The sequence below is a fragment of the Osmerus eperlanus genome, chromosome 24 (assembly GCF_963692335.1).
Source record: "Osmerus eperlanus chromosome 24, fOsmEpe2.1, whole genome shotgun sequence".
NCBI classification, from domain to species: Eukaryota; Metazoa; Chordata; class Actinopteri; order Osmeriformes; family Osmeridae; genus Osmerus; species Osmerus eperlanus.
The window spans coordinates 9,244,792-9,250,791 of NC_085041.1; the positions used below are offsets into that span (position 1 = coordinate 9,244,792).

At 42.3% G+C, this 6,000-nt stretch overlaps 1 long non-coding RNA gene across 1 annotated transcript; it reads left to right on the top strand.

Moving 5' to 3' along the window:
* The first annotated feature begins 382 nt into the window (after positions 1-382).
* Positions 383-1,561, top strand: LOC134011182 (uncharacterized). Its single transcript, XR_009928385.1, has 3 exons — positions 383-523; positions 1,342-1,392; positions 1,503-1,561. It is a non-coding gene; the product is annotated as an uncharacterized LOC134011182 (long non-coding RNA).
* Positions 1,562-6,000: the final 4,439 nt, after the last annotated feature.

The window sequence follows — 6,000 nt, forward strand, 5'->3', positions numbered from 1 at the left end:
ATGTTGCACCCAGCACGTATAAATGTAGACAATGCATGTAATTCATGTGCAGCTCAGCCCCAGCATGTCATTGGTCATCAATTTTCTCATATGCAGAAACATAGCTTTAATAAATAAGACTGAATCTGGAATATAATTTAGTCTTTCATTCTTTACTATAAACATGTACAAAAGCAATCAATGTGTGATGTGTAACATGATTAAGCAAACATTCTTTGTATAGCACACCAAAGCTGTATGACACACAATGCAAATTTGTGCTCCAATAATTTTTGTGATACAAAATTGTTAAATGTGACCAAAAGGTAAGCGACTCTTAAGAGGTTCATTTCCAAAGACAAGTCATCACAGAATATTACAATTCTTCCTTAGCAAACCTGCCCCTCAGTCTGCCCCTGAGCAACAACTTTGCGCATGCCCATTTCAACGCATCGCTCAAATTGGGGTTTCAGAAGAGATTTTGCAGGGGTTCAACACCGTCTTGTACGCATTGGATTTCAACTGGAAATTAGCTACTTCAAAGGTGAGTTTCTTTACATAAATATATAAACATATTTTAAGAAATTTGATGGGGCATGCTTATACGTATATGTTTGAAATGTAGGCCATTTAGCCTGTTTATGTGCTATCAGATTCACATTGTTTACGTTAGGATTTCGATAGCTACGTACAGTACAGTAGAGGTTAAACCCTCCAGAAAGTTATGTTGAAATACTGAAAATGCATAGGCCTACATGTTATCAAAGTTTAGCGTCTCACAAATCACCCACAAAAGAATCAGTGAAAATAAACGTTCAGAACTGTTAAAAAACCTTGTCCCAAAATAGTTTATTTAGCCCGGAATTTTCAAAGACTGGAGCTAGCGTGGCTGATCACGTTTTAATCACAGCAATGGCGTCTATAAAAGTATCATGTCACTAATTTTTCCAATTTGTACATGACATCTTTTTTTGGATAAGTTTATTCGTTTTAACCTTTTAGATGCGTGAGTTTTAAATATTTCCGACGCTTCCACTAGTTATTTTTCCAAAACGGCAGCTAGGTTGCTTTAATTAGCTTCCGTTACCTAGCAACCTAGCACAATACTCGTAGCAATGCTACTACCTGCTAGTGTTACTTGTTAGCCTACTAATTGTAAATTTTGAAGCCATACTATAGCGTTTGTCATATAGTTTTTGTCTATCGGAAAACAGTCGGTTGGAATGTTCAGAATCACACATGTGCGACGCTACGATGTGGGGCCCTGCTTTCGAACGATCACATATGTGCAATGCTACTCCTTTTATATCAATATGCTATAACTATGTACATAAACTACATTCCATTTTCATTTCTGTACAGATTATCCTACCACCGTCACACGGCCTAGCACTGTGTCCCTGGGAAATGATGGTAAAGTAATGAATGACCGTTTAAAACAGTGACAATAATTGTATGAGCCATGGCAACCTAAAGGCTATGTTTTGAAGCAAAAGCATGACTTAAAACTTTTGCATCACCAGATTCCATACCCCTAGATGTCAACTCTGGTCTGGTGGAGGTGAACCAATTGGGGGCCCAGGAAAACAGCTGGCAGCCAGGCAAGTGCAAATATAAGACACTCCAAAAAATATATGCTTTGTATACAACCATTCAAGGTAACATTTGTTATTTACATAAATGTTACAGCTAATCTAGAAGAACCACAGTGTATGCCAATCATGCTAACTCTTGTAAACTTGTTTTACTTGTCTTTAATGACAGACACATTACAGGTTATGCTCCGGAAGATGGAGACATTGGAGGAGAACCAGCGAGAGGCTCTCCTATTCAGGCGACTACAGGGCAGACACACTGAAGAGGTGCCAGTGATGGACCTACAGGTGGCCCAAACACAGGCTGAACTCCAAGACGCCTTAAGCGAGGAGCGCCTTAAGGTGCTGGAGTTGCGAAAGAGAGTGGTAAGTGTTTGGAGATGCCATGAACTATGGCTTACACGCAGCGTTCAACGTTCACATTGGTGCTGACAATAAGTTCCTGACTTCTAATTCCAGACGCTGTGATGAAGTGGAAGACGGGACTAGGAGAGAAAGCTGTGGAGCTCCTCATAGAGGAGACACTCAAACACAACCCGGCAGCCCGTTCAAAACAAGCCAGGTGAATGAATCATGATTGCAGCTTCCATATCCAACCTTTCACATGGCTATGTGACACAAATCTAGAATCACATGTTTTTTTGATGATGTATATTATTTTAGATGTGATTTTTTTATGACTTGTATAGCGCCTTTTTACACGTGCAATTATGTTGATAGAACACTAACTTATTTTGTGCTTCATTGTCAGGGCCAACAGACAGGACCTGTAGCGGGGACTGGCAGAAGATTTTAATTCACTGTTTGGCACTTTGTTTGAAATAAAATGACAATGTTACATGGAAATGCTGCCTTGTTTATGATTAGCTGGAGTTAGGCTACACATCACACAAACCTCATAAAGTTGGCTACCATGTAGCCTATTATACAAGAACAAGTAGCATTTTGGGCAAATGAGGTCTGCATATGAACCGCCCCAATATAAGCAGTAGAATTGAGAAATATAGGTTACTTAGTTAACGTTGCAGTTACGGACTGGCAACGTCACAAAATTACGTTGCTAGGAGGTCGCAGTTACGGACTGGCAACGTCGGAAAATGACGTTGCTAGGAGGTCGCGGTTACAGACTGGCAACGTCGGAAAATTACGTTGCTAGGAGGTCGCGGTTACGGACTGGCAACGTCGGAAAATGACGTTGCTAGGAGGTCGCGGTTACAGACTGGCAACGTCGGAAAAATAACGTTGCCACGACGTCGCGGTTACGGACTGGCAACGTCACAAGATTACGTTGCGGTTACGTTCTGGCGTCCCACAGATGCACGGCAACGTATGTTTGGTCATCGAGTGACGTTGCGGCAACGTAAGGTCAACGTAACTGTGTTAGCTGGGAGGCCAGGGTGATAACTATTTACTCATTTTACTTTGTGATATGACACACAATTGTGATGTGTAATGTAACTACAATATAAGCTGATATTATTAAGGAAGTACATCTACTTTCGGAAACAGTAGTCTACTATTTCACTGAAGTATTAGCATCATGACATTAGCCTGTGTTGCCCGGGCAACACATACTACAGTGGTATATGATGTATCTGTTTTCAATCGTTAAAATACACATTCCTCACATATACATTTTCGTTGTAGGATTTATTCTGACATTAGTAAACGATTTGTTGGTGAAATTACCATTACCTGTGGTTTCAAACCAGTGTAGCTCACTGCAACGCTGTAGCTTACGCGAGACACACTACAAAAACATCTACACTACACAGCTGTTTAGGAAGTCAAACGGCGACAGAACATGTTCGGCACTCCCCTTACTTAAATCAAAAGTCTATCTAACTACTAACCTGAACTTCATTGCCACAGCCTAAACATTGTCAATCTGTTCATGAAAATAATTAAGTTCAGCGTAAACCGTACAACGGAACGTTAAATCCAATTTAACCAACGCAATCTCTACCAAGATGAACACAGCAGTAGTCTAGTACTGTGCCGTAGTAGTACAATTTACCGGGGCAGCTTCTCCACACAGGGCTATATCGCATTTTGCGTTGTTACTGACAATGATCGCTACCAGTGAGCTTTTTATAAATGAGCGATTTTCCACTAAATAAATGTCAAGCTTATTTACGTTTTGGGGGGCATATTTTCAGTTAGCAGATGGTACTGTTTGAATCGCGATTCCATCTTCTACTGCCGGGCAACGTCGTAGAATAATCTTCAAAGGGGGTTCTTTATTAATGAATGAATGCAATGAGTAGGCTAAATGCCTGAAAATATCATGAGAAGGGAAAAACTTAAAATGACGTTTAAGTCATAGAGATTAGGTCAATTTTTACACCGGTCTGCCCAATTTATTCGTTTTGTTGCAACGATGAGGCTGCCTCTTGCAGGGGAAATGAGAAGACATCTATTTCATTCTACACTTCACTCGTATTTTCAGTTGTAAATGAGCAGCAAAAAAAAAATGCTTTTAAATCTGTCATCTTTATAAATAATAAGTATGCATTTTAATATGAAATATACAGAAATATCAGTTGTAAAAATGTCATTCAAAAACGGACCCCTGTGCAACCGACGCAAGCAAGCACACCCTACAATTTCCCCAGAAATTGTACCCTCTCTAGTTGTGTTTGACTTTTGTCACCTGTGCTCACCATTATGCAGCACGGGTGCATTACAATGAAAATGTGTTGGCAAGTTGTGTCTAAACAGGCGAAAAGTGCTTATGGTTTTGCCAAAAGAGTGATTGATTAAATCAGTGGGTTCAGGCAACTGAGCATTTGGTTCAGACAATAGGGTTTAGTGTTTTAGCAATTGAGAAAAACTGTATTTGAAACAAGTGAAATCAATTTTGAGTGGTTGTGTTTTGTCAATGACATGTTTTCTCTATTTGTATTTGATTGTTGCCATTTGTGTTTACCAGTATGGATGACATGTGCATTAAGAGTGCAGAATGTGTTTTGAGAATGAGAATGTGTTTAGAGTTTTGCTGAAAAGTCTATGTGAGATCTGCAAATTGTGTTTTACCATGGGAAATGGTTTAAGGTATTGACAACAGACTGCACAATTTGCTACATGAGTTCAGGCAACTGAGAACTTTTTTCAGCCAATGGGTTTTAGTGTTTTAGCAATTGAGAAAAACTGTAATACTGGCCACCGCGCAGCCGTGCGGAGCCGACAGATCTACTATCAGCCGTTTCTTGCCTGAATATTTGCGCGTGGCTATGCCTATGGGGCTAACCCTGAACGGGGAGAAAGGGGATTCGTCGAAAGGCCCAATCATGAACCCTTTAGTTATCTCTTTTAGGATGAGTGTATCCACGACGCTCGGCTCACGAAGCGCGCTCTGCAGGTTATTACATACATGAGTGATAGTCGGCAGCTCAGACAGACCAGCATAGAACCCATGAGTCAAACCATCCAAAAGGTACATCACAAAACAACGATCTGGATGCTTATTCAGTGCAATACTAAGTCTCTCAATGTTTATGGGGGTTGACACCGGTTTATTTACTTGCCCTTCGGGGCAGGCCTGACGAGGGCACACAGGTCGGGGATGGGCGTCCCCGCAGAAACTGCAAGCATGCAGATATTTGCAGTTAGCGAATTGGCACACATTCTCATTGAAGTGGATACATAGCGGTGGGTTTACTGTGGGTGACTGATAGGGCCCTACCTTCCTCCGACCACCTCTGGACATGGCATGCAGGGTCGCCTCAGGTTTAACCAAGGACGCGTATGCGGTTCTGGGACACAGGTTTACAGAGTGAGCCAGGGATCCGCACACGGCTCACAAAATCTAGATCCCTCACCGACCAGTCCAGCCGCAGATTCAATTTCTGGAGGTGCAGGGCCGCCTTAGCGGACAGACATTTGTGATATTCATAAAACAAACTACCACCGTAGCGCAGGGCCAGATCAGAAATTTGAGCCAGGTAGTCGTCCATTTCGACGCAACGCTCGGGGTATACCTCGCATAGCGTATCTCGGTACACCCCAAATGCCACGCAGAATTCGGCCAGAGTCATGTTCTTGGACATTCTAGGGTCGCTGCCCTTTAGGAACACGGACACTTCCCCGCAATCAACCAAACTTCGGTCTACAAGGTCGGTTGCACCAAGCAATATCTGAACGAGATTGACATCCATACCTGCAAGGATTTGGCTCCTGAGGTGTAAGGACACGCCAGCCGTGGAGGACAGGAACGGTGCACCGGAGGCAGCAGCCGGTACAGCCGAGGCCAGGCTCCTCCGTGGCACCACGTCTTGGTCGGAGGCCGCAGGAGCACTGATGAAGAAAGTGTTTTGTCCGTCTCTTCATAAACGGAGTGACTAAGTTCAGTTGAGTTCTTGATATTACTAAGTATTTATCAATCTGCAGATTGGGAGAGAAAACCAGTCTTCTGACCATGAATGAC